This window comes from Eubalaena glacialis, chromosome 8 (genome assembly GCF_028564815.1).
Source record: "Eubalaena glacialis isolate mEubGla1 chromosome 8, mEubGla1.1.hap2.+ XY, whole genome shotgun sequence".
NCBI classification, from domain to species: domain Eukaryota; kingdom Metazoa; phylum Chordata; class Mammalia; order Artiodactyla; family Balaenidae; genus Eubalaena; species Eubalaena glacialis.
This window is the reverse complement of record NC_083723.1, coordinates 81498142-81514421: the sequence shown is the minus strand read 5'-3', so window position 1 is coordinate 81514421 and position 16280 is coordinate 81498142. Positions and strand designations below refer to the sequence as shown.

General features: G+C 39.4%; 1 protein-coding gene across 1 annotated transcript in view; it reads left to right on the top strand.

The window, feature by feature from the left end:
* Nucleotides 1–11183: 11183 nt before the first annotated feature.
* SCRN1 (secernin 1) overlaps nt 11184–16280 on the top strand; it is a 57421-nt gene continuing 52324 nt past the window's right edge. Inside the window, exon 1 of the mRNA XM_061198643.1 lies at nt 11184–11365. The gene's annotated coding sequence lies outside the window, so the exon portion shown is untranslated. The remainder of the gene's footprint in view (nt 11366–16280) is intronic.

Below are 16280 nucleotides of genomic sequence, written 5' to 3'. Positions count from 1 at the left end.
GCACCTTTTCATTCGTAAGAATAATCAGACATGAACTGTGACTTCACTTGTATATAATTTGACTCAGTAATACTGCTAAGATGTGTCATATTTAAATTTATACAACTCTGTTGTGGTATTCTTTTCAAAATAAAGTTTATTTGGGAAATAATTGGTTTTGTGAAAAATTCTTCAAGCCCCAATTTCCTCAGCAGCTTTATTGATTTTCTTAACTGTTACTCTAGGTTTTATATTGAAATTAAGTGAGGAAAATGGACAGGTAATGAGAGGAGAGGGGTATGGTGACATTTTGAACGTGTCTCTGGTTATTCACTCTGTTTAGATATATTTGTAAGGAAAGCTGTGGTGTGTTTTAAATTGTTTTGAAATAAGCATCAAACCTTGAACATTGAGGGCAATAGTTAATGGTGAATTTTTTGGTAGTGGAGAAGTGTATGTGGTGTTTTGCTTTGTTTTGGTGGTAATTATCATTATTGTTTGGGTTTAGGAGTTTATTGTGTGTCACAGGTGGACATTATGACGATTAATGCCTACTGAGTAAATTAGTGCTATAAAATACCTTATGTAATTAAGTGAAATTCTGGGTTGCCATAAAAATAACAGGAAACAATGATTTCTGATTCAGATGGGTGACTAGCCATTTGAATCTTTCCTTGTGGAAATGAATTTGTACCTCTTATCTTATTTGATATACGATATTGCTTACACCTGTAATGCTATTTAGATATCAGTATGCTGTCTCTCCACTGAATTGAGGATATGGGTGATTTCCCAGTGTTGTTTGGAAACTACAAGAGAAGAAGAAGGAACTTGGTGAAATGTTATGGGAAAAAATAACACCTTCTCACCTCTTGTTAAAAAAGCAAATTGTCTGGATGAACCTAGAGATTATCATACTGAGACAGAGAAAGACAAATATTATATGATATCATTTATATGTGGAATCTAAAAAATAATAAGAATGAATCTACATACAAAACAGAAACAGCCTCACAGACATAGAAAACAAACTTGTGGTTACCAAAGGGGAAGGCAGGGAGGGATAAATTAGGAGTATGGGATTAACAGATACACACCACTACATATAAATCAGATAAACAAGGATTTACTGTATAGCACAGGGAACTATATTCACTATCTTGTAATAACCCTATAATGAAAAATAAAGAATCAGAAAATATATATATGTATAACTAAATCACTTAGCTGTACACCTGAAACTAACACAATATTCTAAATCTATATTTCAATTAAAAAACAAAAGCAAATTGTCATTATAATAATAACTCTGGGAAAAAATAACAAGGGACTTATTTTCCAGAGATGCAGAACACTTGGATGTAAGAGTTTTGTTTTGTTTTGGTTTTGTTTCTTACCCACTTTAGTCTGAATTGAAATCTTAAATGTCAATCATGAATATAAATTAATATGCCCATTTGAAAACATTAAAATTATAGTACTTCTGTTTCTTAATATCTATAGCATTCTTTTTAGTAGGATTTGCATATTCCCTTTTAGTACAATGAAACCCATACATTCTTACATATGGGTTTGGAGTCTTTATGTGAAGGTAAATTCTTTTCTCTCTTTAAAATATTATTTTGCCTCTGCTTTCAGCTTTGCCTCTGCAACCTCCCTCTCCTTGCTCCAGACTAATAGGAGAAAGAGACCTTAACAAACATTGGATTCATAGCTCAGTCTTCTTCAAATACAGTGAGAGGCATGCTTTGGTTCCTAAAGGCTACAGAAATGTAGTAGTGATTCAAATTTCATGTACACTACAATCATGTGAGATATGTGTTAAAACTGCAGATTCCTAACCCTTTCCCCAGAAATTCTGATTAATTTGTGGATTGGGCTCATGAATCTGCATTTTAACCCACTTGATAGATGATACCGATGCAGGTGGTCTAAAAACCTTAATTTGAGAGACAATTAACTTCACTAATTCTCTGCCCTTGAATATACAGTCTCCTATGTTTTTCTCTTCTACGAATATTCTTTTTTGCATTCTGGAAAACATTGGGCATTGGGACAACTAATTGTGCCTAAAAATGAATATACAGTTAAAGGATAAGTTGTGTGTAGAAACCATTTTCCCCAGGGTTAGGAATTTTTTATGACTATGAATTCTTACAGCAGAAAGTTAGATGGTCAGTAAATCTATTTTGTGAACATCTTCTCTACGAGAAACGAGAAAAGAGCTCCAGACTTTCCCCAAATTATTCTTCTATATTATTTTTTCAGAATTATCTATAACCCATCCCTTTAGAAGAATATAGTTGAGATTTAGAAAAAATAAAACTATTCTCTTAAAAATATATAGATGTGTATATGTGTGTGTATATATATATATAGTGCAAACTATATACTGTATATAAACTGTATGTATAAAGTATGTGTATGTATATAGTATGTGTGTGTATATGTGTGTGTGTGTGTATAGTTTTGTACCAAACGTAGCCATTGAAGTCCTCTCTCTAGTACATGATTTCCTCTCTCTGGAAATTTCTTTACTGTGGAAGAAGTCAAACTTCCTTTTTGTCAATTTGGGGTCTGTCATCCTCTACTTCGCTCAATTTTCTGTGTTTCACTTATAATTTAGGTAAAATTTCCTAGTAGTTCTCCATGTAAAACCAACAATAATCTTTTTTTTTTACCCCTTTAGCTTGAGGGTTGCCAAGGGGTTAAGTGGCTCCTTTTGATATGCATAGATTATTTTTAGGGAAATGATAAAAACTGTTGGAAGATTCCCGGAGATCTGCAACACGCAGCATGGTGTCTGTGGATTCCTTTGTTTACCAGTTCTTTGTGTCCCTGGACTGCTAATAAAGCCTCTGGCATAAAATGGATGCCTTTAGTGAGTATGAGTCAGCCAATAATTTACAAAGCCAATCTAAGTGCCTGTGAGCTAGACTACCATCCATTTTATTTTATGATCTAAAAGCAAATGACATGAGATGTTAGCTGAGGTCTTATTTTAAAAATCCAGAGTGAAGTGAATGCTGTTCCCTTGGCCCCTAATAACAGGTAAATTATATCCCACTTGGGGATTTCTGGGAATTTACAAGTCGTTTTATTAATTTAGAATTCCAGGCGGCAGTAGGATAAAGATAATTTCCTCTTCGGTAAACAGTTACAGTAAAAACAATTCCATGCACAATGTAAATTGAGGTATTGAGGGATAGTTTTCATTATTATAAAGAATGAAGTAAGGGTAGGGAGATCCGTTGGGGCTTAGTTCCAATTTCTTACAGCATTTTCTCATTCATTTGTTGGACTTACTCTGCCGGAGTGCATTTTGTGTTAATATAACTCTGAATTTAATTTTTACCTCTGGGTAGGAGAGTAGGACATTATAACATTCAACCATGTATTGTTGGTTCTTTGCCCTTGTGATCACGTCTCCTGGAATTGTTGTGCAGCTATTTTGTGCAGTATACGTTCTCTTTGAGACATCCTAGATTTTTTAAAGTTGGTTCTTAAGTTAATAGCTAAATTTAATGAAATGGGTAATTATAACTGTGTAGAATAACCAAGAAGAGGAGTAGTACAAGTACGGGAGATTTGCCCTAAAATAAGAGAGAGCATTTTTCTTGTGGGAAAATAGGGAAGAACTTAAAGAGGATCTTGCAATGAAATTAAAGATCTTGCAATGAAAAGGAGGATCTTGCAATGAAATCCTCATTTGAATGGCCAAATTTCCTCCCAGCATAATTGTTCTCTCCTGTTATCTTTATACCAATGGTTCCTTGGGACTAATCACAAGTTTTTCCTTGCACTATTTTGGCTACATTTTATAATATATAATCTTTTACAAAATGTCATGCCACATACAGTAGTATTCCAGGTTTTCTGTTTTGAATCATAGTCTTTAAAGAAAATTAAACAGCCTACTAAAGTTAATTGATTCTCACATTAAGACTGAACAGTAAATCAACTCTACGCCCTGGAATTTTTTTCAAACATTTTACTACTATGGCAATAATTCTTTAAAACTATTAACTCTTATCATTCACCTATTTCCCCTGAACTGGGCAATGTTCTTTGGTTTTCAAAAAAATTTTTTTGACATGGGGTATTTTATTTCATTTTTTATAAGAATTAATTTTTAGTACACTGATTTTTTTTACAGTTCAATAAATCTTAGGACATTCGCAGAGTTATGCATCCATTACCACAATTTTAGAACATTTTCATCATCCCCAAAAGAAACCCCCATACCCATTGGCAGTTACTGCCCACTTTCCCCCCATCCCCTAAGCTACCAGTCTACATTCTCTATGTATTTGGCTATTCTGGAAATTTTCTAATAATTTTTAAAGCTCAATCCTTTCTTTATATTCAGGGTAAAGAAAAATCAATGATCTGATAAATTCATATCATGGTAAAATAATCTCTGCTTTCAATTTTTGTTTCAAAAAATATGAAAAGTGTGGGGACTTCCCTGGTGGCGCAGTGGTTAAGAATCTGCCTGCCAATGCAGGGGACATGGTTTCAATCCCTGGTCCAGGAGGATCCCACATGCCGCGGAACAACTAGGCCCTTGCGCCACAACTACTGAGCCTGCGCTCTAGAGCCCGAGAGCAACAACTACTGAAGCCCACGCCCCCTAGGGCCCGCATGCCGCAACTACTGAGCCCACATGCTGCAACTATTGAAGCTCACACGCCTAGAGCCTGTGCTCCGCAACAAGGGAAGCCACCGCAATGAGAAGCCCGCACACTGCATTGAGGAGTAGCCCCTGCTCGCCGCAACTAGAGAAAGCCTGCATACAGCAACGAAGACCCAGTGCAGCCAAAAATAAATTAAAAAAAAAAATATGAGAAGTGCTTTTTGAAATTCAAGTAGAACCAAACGCAGATTCCAGGTCTAAGGAATAAATCACTCTACATATGCAAAAAGTCAAATCCTTTGCAAATGTAAGAGCTAGAACCAATGGTATAAGAGATTTATTAAGAATAGTAAAAACCTAGGACTTGGTTTATGATTAAGGTAGAAAGTCAGTGGAAAGGAGGGTAAAGAATAATCAAGAATTTAAAAACTAAAATATCTCTCTATATCTAGATTATTCTCAATTCTCTGAAATTAATCCAACAAGAAACGAAATAATGCCAGTTTTTTGGTCTTTTATAGAACACAGAAGAGCACCCAAAACAAAATACTCTTTCTCTAGAGTCAGAATAGTCTGACTCTAGAGAAATATTCTCTCAATAGGTGAAATCATTTTATAATCACTTATAGCATGAAGGAAGTCTTCCTTTAATTGAACCTAAAATTCCTACAGCAATTTAGACAGACCTTGTTTTTTCTGAAGAATTGGAAAACGACTAATAGTAACTTCTGATAAAGTCATATATTATCTCAAGTGAGCAGTGGTGTTAAAATTGTCAACATAAAAGGCTCAACATTTACAATTCAAAATAAGCTTTCATCTATTAAAAGGTGGCCTCAGGTGTCACTAGAATATTAAAAGCAAGCCCTATTTTAAAACCGTACATAGCATAAGGTGAACCTTTTCTACACATGTAAACTAGGAAAACATATCAGCAAGAAAGGATTAGGTTGAAACTGCTAAGTCTGATCAGAGAATCTTCTAGTCTGCCCTCTGATGATCATAAGACGAAGTTTTAGCAATTGTCCTTTAAATTATCTGTACAGTTGGCTAAACGCATGAATGATTCCTAGAGGTGCAGCAATGAATGTAAAGCATATATGATAATTTGTTTCTGAAACCAGGTCCAGAACATTCATGAACTGTTATTTAAAATTAAATAGGAGCCACTCATTGAAACGACACATACGAATAACTGAACTGATAAACCCATCACCTAATTATATGAGTAGGATTTTACACCTTTTTGCTAAAATACAATTTATGGTTGTCTAAATTACATACCTAAAGGACTTGATTGATTATTTAAATTCTAAAAATAATTTTTAAATAGATTTGAATACTTACAATCTCTCAGTGTTGCCTATACTCAATATGCACAATAATTCTGTGAATTGTTTTAAGGGCATTTTAAAGGTTTGTTACCATGGTAACCAAATTCAGAAAACTAACCTCTTAAACATGGTTGTCATAGGATTAAGGCAGATGGCTGACTAATCTTAACTAGTGCTTTTCTTTCTCATTTTCCCATGGCTTCCTGTCAGCTTTCTTTGGTTCTCATAAGATTACATACAAGGCAATTACATAGGCTTTCTTGCCCATACATAAGTGTCTCATTCACATAATATTGTCTGTCATTCATCCCCATGAGAGTTGCCCAATGACAGACCCTTTTCCTCCTGCTATAATTACACACTAAAAGAAGTACTAAGTGGAAAATATCTCTATATGCAATGTGTTAAAGGCATTTCTCAATTACACATGTACTTCGGCTCCTCAAAATCACTGCATGGGGTTCTTTAGACAATCAATAACACTGGTTAGAAGAAAAGGCAAAATCATCATCAATGTATTTTTTTAAGTGGTCTAGGTTTGGGTAACCCTCATTTATGATCATCTTTTAAACTTGTTTATATTTCCCAACATGCTAGATTAATGTATTTATCTATGCATAACTCTTATGTTACCCTGACAGCAACATACAATATATGCATATATTACTTCTATACTTAATTAATTTCCCTGCTTGCCCCTGACTTCTTGAGAGGTAGGACTGATATGCCTTTTTCACCTTTGTAGCAATAGTGCAATTCCTGGTACAGGTGTCCAATAAATGTTTCTTGTTATATCAGTATGTTGAAGAAGTTCTATAAGTAAACTATGCATTTTCAGTTCTTAAAATAATGACTCTAGTTGTATCAGGACATTTCGTTCCTTAGGGGCATTAAGATTAGTGTTCCTTGCCTTCCACATCTGCCCATGAAGGAAGAATTGCTATGGGACTTGCTCTCCTATTGTGAACAACTAGAAAACTGGGTGAAATATATGAAACAAATTTTGTCAGACATTGGACAACCAATGAGCAACTGGCAGAGCAGGAATGTGATTCTCAAGAGAAAGGAAACAAATGAGATAAGAGCTACAATTATCCCAGTTTTCTGCTTGGAGGCAATTCCTGAACTATACATGGTAAAAAGGAGGGAAACAAAACAGAGCCCAGTTCTCTTGTGGGGTTGAGGAAACAGAGATCAGAGTTCAGGGAGGTCAAAGCAGCTAGAATTTGTGGGGCAGAGCTTTGGATAAGAGAAAACTAAGCAGAAAAAAACTTCAGAAATTTGCATAAAGGTTTCCTTGAGTCATTGAGTGAATACCAGTTGCTGCAGGCATATGGTGAATCACCATAAGGTTGGGCAAAGAATAACTCCTGAGGAAAGAACAACTACTGGGGAGCTGTGCACAAAAATATTCCCAGAGCTTACACAAAACTGGGAATTGTCCAAGTTCCTACTAGCCAGAATCACCTTACTGATTACATGGAACATTCATTAGAACCCATATGTGAGTCATACCTTAGTAAAGAGCTAAAGTAGTCGTAGAGTTAAAGTTACCCTAGAGCTGTCGTAAACAGTTTATAAACAAGTCTCAAATGGGTGAAGCCGATTCTTAAGAACAAAGTTTACAACCTTTCTTTAAAAGAAATATTTTTAAAATTTCATTACTCAACAACATAAAATTCACTAAGTCTGATAGCCAATGAAAAATTATGAGAGAGACAAAGAAGCAGGAGATAAAACAACCAATAAAAGACTAAAAATAGAAATGATAGAAGTAGCATACAAAGACTTTAAAACAGCTATTAAAATACAAATATGATCTGAGATTTAAAGGAAAATGTGTATGAGAAATGGATGGTATAAAAGAACCAAGTAGAACTTAAAGAGATAAAGAATAAAATATCTGATATAAAACGTTCATCAACAGGCAGTGGCAGTTAATTCCTTTTACCGTGCAGCTTTGCTTCACTCCATCTGGACTTTTCTGAAGCTGTGGGAGATGGTCAGGTCCAGATCTCGACCGGGCCAGGTGAGGTCTGTGGACCTGAGGCGTCCACTGTAAGGATGGAGAGGGACTGAGGGAGTCCTCAGGCCAGGAGAACTGCAAAACCCCCTTTGAAAAAAATAAAAACAAAGACAATGCTGCCACATTAAAAATGCTGGGAGAGGAGATGGGGGGGGGCACCAAAAAAAGAGAGGAAAAAAAAACTTTAATTGACAGTATTAACCATTAGTAGATTAGATTAGAGACTGCAGAAGAAAAGATAAGAAAACTTGAAGAAAAATCAAGAGAAATTCAAAATGAAGAGAGAAAAAAGAGTGGTGGGTGGGGAGGGAAAGAATAGACTCTCAGTGATCTGTGGGACAATATCAAGTGGTCTAATATATGTATAACTGGAGTCTCTGAACTTGGGAGGGATGGGGTACAATGGGTAAAATATTTAAAGATGTAATGGCCAAAATTTTTCCTAATTTGATGAAAACTATAAATGTACAGATCCAAGAAGCTTAGTAAGCCCCAATGGGATAAAAATAGGAAAAAACAAACAAACAAACAAAAGAATAGATTCTCAGTGATCTGTGTGACAATATCAAGTGGTCTAATACATATATAACTGGAGTCTCTGAATTTGGGATGGACGGTGTACAGTGGGTAAAATATTTAAAGATGTAATGGCCAAAATTGTTCCTAATTTGATGAAAACTATAAACGTACAGATCCAAGAAGCTTAGTTAGCCCCAATGGGATAAAAATAGGAAAAAAAAAAACCAAAACAGAACAAAGTGCTTTATAATCATATTGCTCAAAATCTGTGTTAAGGAGAAAACTCTTAAAAGCAGCCATAGGAGAAAAAAGGACATATTACGTACAGGGGAAGAAATAATCAAACACAGACTCTTCTTCAGAAACTTTGCAAGTCTTGTGACAATGTCTTATGACAATAGAATGGTACTTTTAAAGTGCTGAAAGAAATGAAGCTCTCAACCAAAAATTATGTATCCAATAAAAATGTTTCAAAAATGAAAGTGAAGTAATGACTTTTTCAGACAAAACTTGAAAGAGCTCATTATCATCTAACCTGCACCTACAACAAATGACAGCAATATCAATAAAGATGGGGTGGGGGATAGAAGTATCCTGCTGAAAGTGTTTTGCATTATATCTGAAATTATATTATTTGAAGGTAGACAGTGATAAGTTTAAGATGCATATTGTAAATCCTAGGGTAATCAACAAATAAAACAAGAAGTATGGCTAATAAACCAATAATGGGTATAAGATGAAATATGAAAAATACTCAATTCTTCAAAAAAAGGCAAGAGCAAAAAAACACAAAAAACAAAAAAAGAAGAACAGAACAAATAGAAGTAGCAAGATGTTACATTTAAAACCCATCATATTGATAATTACATTAAATATAAAAGGTCTACACCAGAGTTTCTCAACCCCAATGCTACTGATATTTAGGGACAGATAATTCTTAGTTGTGGGGACTTGTACTTTGCACTGTAGGATATATAACAGCATCCCTGGCCTCTATGTGCTAGACGCCAGTAGAGGCCTCCCTCACCTCTGCCACTGTGACAACAAAAATGTCTCCAGACATTGCCAAATGTCCCCTGGGGGCAAAACTGCTCCCGTTTAAGAGCCACTGATCTAAGAACTCCAATTAAAAGGCAAAGAGTGTCTGACTGAATGAAAAGCAAGATCCAATTATATTCTGTCCAAACAAAGACAATCTACTATAATATAAAGATAAAGGCTAAAAGTAAAAGGACAGTTTCCTTGGTTGGCCTTAAATGCACAGTCAGGTCCCTTTGTGCTCCAAGAGTCTATGACCACTACTGCTCTATCCTGCAGTAACCGCACTGATTCCCCCAGCCCTCTCCCACTATCCATTCACTCCTGGCAAACCACAAGCACAGGCATAACATTCAAAGACGTAAAAAAAGTCTCCTTCCTTGCCCTGCATTGTCACCCAGTTCTCCTCCCTGGTGGCATCTACTATTACAGTTTCTTAGGTATCCTTCCAAAGATAGTCCACGCATTTGCAAATGAGTACAGGCATATTTTCCCCCCACAAATGATAACACATTTACACAATGTTTTTCACATGGCTCCCCCCACCCTTAGTATAGGTTGGAAATCTTTCATATCAGTACATAGAAATAGATCTTCCTCATTTTTTCAACAGCTGGATAGCATACCATTGTGCTGATGTGCTGTAATTTATTTGAACAGTTCTCTATTGATGGGCATACGCTTCTAATCTTTGCTGGCACAAATAATGTAGCAATGGATAACCTTGTACGCATATCATTTCACACCTGTGTTGGTATATCTGTAGGATAAATTCCAGAAATGGAATCTTTAGGTCAAAGACTATATATGTATTTGTTATTTGGGGAGATACTGCCGAGTTGTCCTCTACGGACTTTATAAAACTTTGATTTTTGCTAGTCTGACAGGTGGAAATGCTACTTTGTATATGTATTCGATTTGCAGTTAAATGAGCTTGAATATTTTTTCACGTGCCTAAGTGGTACTGCATTTTTTTTTCCTTTATACTATCTCTTCATATCCTTTGAGATGGTCTTTTCTTAATAGTTTATAAAAGGTAGAGTCTGTGTTCCGGTAACAGACGGTTGGTCATGTCCTGACCAATGACCTTGACGCCAACATCAACACACCTGTCACCTGTCTGTGGATTTATTAACCCAGGTTTGGAATCTTGGCTTTGCTACTTGCTGCGTGATCTTGGGCGAGTTGCTTAACCTTTTTGAGCTTTAGCGTCTAAGTATCGGGCATAGGTGGTGGGAAGGATGGGGTACCTTTAAACCCAGGCAGGGAGTTGGCTTGGACTTGTGAGTCAACAAAGTACCGGACACGTTTCTCCGCGGGGAAAGCTTGCTTAGGCACAGAGGCCCGCACGTAGCAACCCAGACGGCGGAGTTCGGGAGAGGCGCCGGAGAAAGCGGGGCCTGGCGCCTTAAAGCCCGAGTTCTCCCTTTCCAGAAAGCCGCAACCCCGCTGTGACCAAGAAGTAAAAACCGCGCAAAAAGCGAGCCACGTTCCACGGGGAGATTCGTCTTCTCAGCCACCCTTTCTGCTCCCAGGCGCCCCCCCGGACCAGGCAGAGCGCGGGTGCGGCGCGGCGCGGCGCGGCCCGGGTCCGCCGTGGGGCGGAGGCGGGGGCGGGCCCCGCGGTCACGTGAGCCCGGCCAGCTGTTAGCTGGGGGCGGCGGGCCAGAGCGCCGGGAGTCTGGGGAGGGGGAAGCGCCCGACGGCCGCCTTCGCCACTGCAGCTGCAGCCCTCGATGTCGCCACAGTGATCTCAGCCGCGCCACCACCCGCACCCTCGCCGGCCGCAGCATCAGCACCGCAGAGCCGAGCCCGGAGCCCGCAGGCCCGCAGGTGAGCTGTGGCGGGCACCCCTGGGAGCGCAGGGAATCTGCAGCTGCTTCCCCCGGCGGGTTTCACCCAGATCCGCCATCGCCGTCCCCTGTGCCTCGTCGCCTCCGGCTGTCCCTCCAAACCCGCGGGTGGGAATCCCGCGGTTGCTGGCTTGGGCTGTCTGGGGTCTCTAGGGGATCAGGAGAGGGGGCCTCAGCCCGGGGTTGGGGTGGGGGACTCCGGCTACAGGCTGCGGGGGCGCAGGAGAGGGCTGCCCCACCCCAGGGCGCGGGCGCTGCAGCCTGGTTGGAACCTGTCCCCGCTCTCCACCCCCCCAACCCCATCCTTCCCACCACCTCTTTTGAACTCTCCTCACTCCCCCAGGCCGCTTTTCCTGTGTTTCCATTGCTTGGTATCCCAGTTGCTGGCCCGCTGGGGTGTGTGCCCAGTGCGGCCCCCGCCTTACCACCCCCCCAGACCGCTCCGGGGGTTCCCGGCTCGTACGGGCACACAGCTGGTGGCGGAGCGGGCCTGGAACCTTCCCGGTCGCACCTGCCGCGCGGGCGGGCTCGCGGGAACATGGCTGCCTGGCGGGCCCGCTGCCCTTGGCCCGGCTCTGCCCCCGCGTCCGCCGGTTCTGCGGTTGCGGTTGCCGAGTCGTGTCCGGAGGACTACCCTCCCCCTAAGGGCAAACGCATCGGCTCTTGCTGTTGTCTGCGAGGGCCGAAGGACTTGACATAACACCGCCCGCCTCCTCAAGCCACACCCGGGGCGGATCTTGGGGATGGGGGGTGTCGGGGCAAGTTAAGGCGGTGGCGCCGGGGCACTTATTGGTAAAAGGCACTCGTATTTCTGAGATGATTATCCACTTCAGTTTGCCTTTGCGCCCTCGGTTCGCTTGTCTGTCTGGGCGCGGATTATTGGGCGACATCACTCGTGAGGTCTGAGACGAGTGTGATGTGCAAAGCAGGAAGGACGCTTGAACTTTAGAGAATTGACGAGAACTAAGATTTAAGGGTTAAAGATGTCCATTCAACTCAAATGCAGAAGCAGTCATTTGCTGTGGCTCCAAACTGTCTTGGTAGTGTTCTGTTAAATAATACGGTCTTTCTGGATTTGCTGTTTAATTCTGGCTTGCAAGTGTCTTGGATTACGCTTGTAGTCCAGCTTCCCGATGGGTGTGTGTGTGTGTGTGTGTGTGTGTGTGTGTGTGTGTGTGTGCGCGCGCGCCTACTGTGCTCCAAGCCTGACTAGAAGATGCATCAGTTGCAGAGGAAACCTATGTTAATTCAAAATGGCAGCATGAAAAATCAGGCCAGGCTGAAGCAACACAGACCAGAGCTAACATCAGCTGCCCCCTGACTGAAGCATTGATGGGGGGATCTACGGGAGGGAAGGCCCTCCTGGGTATTGCTGCAGCCGGCCCTAAGGGATAGGAAGTGATTCTTGCAGCAGGCTAGATTTTAGGGTGCTGCAAGGTTCTGGGGAGGTTATGTGGGAAGTTTGGGGAGTTGTAATTATCTTCAGGTGCAAAGACCTGATTAAAACTCTCTGTGATTTTGATCTGATTTTCTACAGGCTGCAGTAAAGTTGATGTATCTGGCTGCCAATATCTGTTTGATAACTTCTGTGCTGTTTTGTACCTACAAGTGGCTCTTAAAAGAGATGAGTGTCTGGTATAAACATCATCCAAGAACAGTACATATAACAAATACCAGGTTCTTAGAGCAAGTTTCATTGGAAGAACTGATTTAACATCACGAGCAAGCACTCAGGCACCAGAGGATGGTAAATTCTTGAAAGGTGACTCATTTTAGGGTTTTTTTTTTTAACAGCCTTTTTTTCCCCATTTCACTGCTGTGCTGCCAGCCATCTTCTCTTTTAGCAAGGAGGAAATGCATGAGGAGGCAAATGTTTCAGGGATAATGGGATAGAGGGAGATTAGTGCAAAGGTCAGGAATGGTGAGCTGGAAGCAGCCTGAGAAAACGCTGTGCTGTCAACCCCTCTTTACATCCCGGGAGGCTGAATCCAGCGGGGTGAATGGACTGCACCCAAGGTCATATAGCTGGTTGGCAGCTGGCAGTGAGAACTAATATCCAGGTGTTGTAACTCCCCATTTTAGGGTTCCACATGCCACCTATCAAAGCCTGGGGGAAAAGAGCAAACCTATCATTATTAGCATGGCAAACACTTCTTGAAACCAAACTTTAACATGATTTAAAAATCTGTAGTATTTAAAGTAAGTGCTCACACCTTAGTTTCCTAACTTAAGCCCATTTAACTTCTTAAGCTGTGTCCACCTCATGTTCCTATTTTCCAGGGACTAGACTGCTTCTATATTTAAGCACCAAAACCATAATTTTATGGTTTTTACATTTTATAATATGTCAGAATCTTTGAGGCGAGAAGTGCATTCTTTGATTAAAAAATTAGTTGCTTGTATTGCTTGTCTGGTTTTGTAAAGAAACCAAGGTGGGACTTATAATAGCTTTTGAATATCTCTAACTTTAAGTAATAGTAAATAACAAACCTATTTTAAAATAACTTTGAAGCAGCACTGAAGACAGAGTCTTTTTCTAGAATTTGAATTTGAGTTCTCTGAGTCATATACCAGTGTCCCTAGCTCTACTAAAGCAGAACTAGAGATTGTGTGTGGGTTAGTAAATATTTGTGCAGAGGTGGTGAGAGCAGGGGAAATATTTCTTCTGAGCATTCTGTACCGTCAACCCAGCGATCTGCAGAAGGAGAAGGTGGGTGCGCTACAGGGAACTGAGAGAATAATTGATGATGGTGAAGCAGATAGGAACTAGGTATGGATTGACAGATAATGTTGAAATGAAGACAGATGCTGATGCCACATGTGCCATTAAAACAATAATTTGCATTAGAGCATGAATGTGAAGGTTCATTCATTGAAATTCTCCCAATATGTCAAAGATATTTAAAATCACAAGTTTTTAAAAAAAGTAAACACGTGCAATCTGTGTTTGTTGGAAAACAATAAAAAATACAGATAAGCCAAGGTTATTTTTAAAAAGCCACCCATGATCCCTTTATTCAGCAGTAATTATTCATTCTGAAAGTTTGGGTATTTTCATTGGAGTGAGAGCCTAGGTTTGTGCTGTCTAATTCAGTAGCCACTAGCCACTGGCCACATGTGGCTATTGAGCACTTGAAACATGGAGAGTCTGAATTGTGATGTGTTGTGAATGTAAAATATATATCAGATTTCAAACATTTATAGGAAAAGGAATTTAAAACACTTCATTAATAATTTTATTTATTTATTTTTATTAAAGTATAGTTGATTTATAGTATTATGTTAGTGTCAGGTATACAACATAGTGATTCAAAATTTTATAGATTATACTCCATTTTAAGTTATTATAAAATAATGGCTATGTTCCCTGTGTTGTACAATATATCCTTGTAAGTTATTTTTTAATACATAGTAGTCTGTACCTCTTAATCCCCATACCCTTATCTGGTTCTTCCTTCCTTCGCTCTCCCCACTGATAACCACTAGTTTGTTCTCTGTATCTGTGAGTCTCTTTCTGTTTTGTTATACTCATTTGTCTGTTTTATTTTTTAGATTCTCATGTAAGTGATAACATACAGTATCTGTCTTTCTCTGTCTAACTTATTTCACTAAGCATAATACCCTCTAGGTTCATCCATATTGTTGCAAATGGCAGGATTTCAATGAACAGATACAGTTCATTAATGATTTTTATGTTGATTATGCAGGCATACCTTGGAGATAATGAGAATTGGGTTCCAGACCACTGCAATAAAGCAAATATCAAAATAAAGCAAGTCACATGAATTATTTGGTTTCCCAGGGCATATAAAACTTAGGTTTATAGTGTAGTTTGTTAAGTGTGCAGTAGCATTATGTCTAAAAAAATGTATATACCTTAATTTAAAAATACTTTATTGCTAAAAAATGCTAACTATCGTGTGAGCCTTCGGTGAGTTCTCTTTTCTCTATGCTAACATCAAAGAACACTGATCACAGATCACCATGACAAATATAACAATAATGAAAAACCTTGAAATATTGTGAGAATTACCAAAATGTGACACAGACAGGAAGTGAGCAAATGCTATTGGGAAAATGGCGCCCATAGTCTTGCTTCACTCAGAGTTGCCACAAATCTTTAATTTGTAAAAAACGCAATTATCTGTGAAGCGCAATAAAGCAAAGCACAATTAAATGAGGTATGCCTGTAGTTTGAATTAATATTTTGGATATATTGGATTTAAACAAAATATGTTATTAAAAGTAATTTCACCAGTTTCCTTTTACTTTTTTAGATGTGGGTCCTGGAAAACATAAAATTACATATGTGATTCACATCTGTCTTCCATTATATTTCTATTGGGCTGCATCGGTCTAGGTCATTAGCAGAAAGTGGGGGTTGGTTGAGGTGTGTGATACTGTTCATAGAAATGGATGCGGGAGGTGAGAGAAGTTTGAATAGACACTGGAGGGGAGGAGATGGGATGAGTGGAGAATGACTGACGTGATGTACATGTCAATCACACCCACCTGTCCTCTCTCCCCCAGAAACTCCCAACATCCTCAGGGCCTCCACCCAGTCTGGGATGGCGATGAACTGAACTGGGTGGGTGACTGGAAGGGGAGGAAGTTGGGGGCCTCCCAGCTTGAGCCTCATTGGAAGCAGAGTGAGGGAGCTTGAGATGGTTAATGTTCCCTTCTCCTTCTCTTCTTAATGGTTATATATTTAACCTAAATCTCCCAGTGCTTAATCTACTGCCCTAACGTGAGCTAGGTGTTCTTGAAGGCTCCCATAAGCATTTCTGATCATTGTTTTAAGTTGTATTATTGCCCTCCTCTCTTGGTTGTATACATGAGTGCCTCTTCTTCTAGTTGATGAAGACCTTGAAAAGATCTTTTTAGCTCCATTTTCC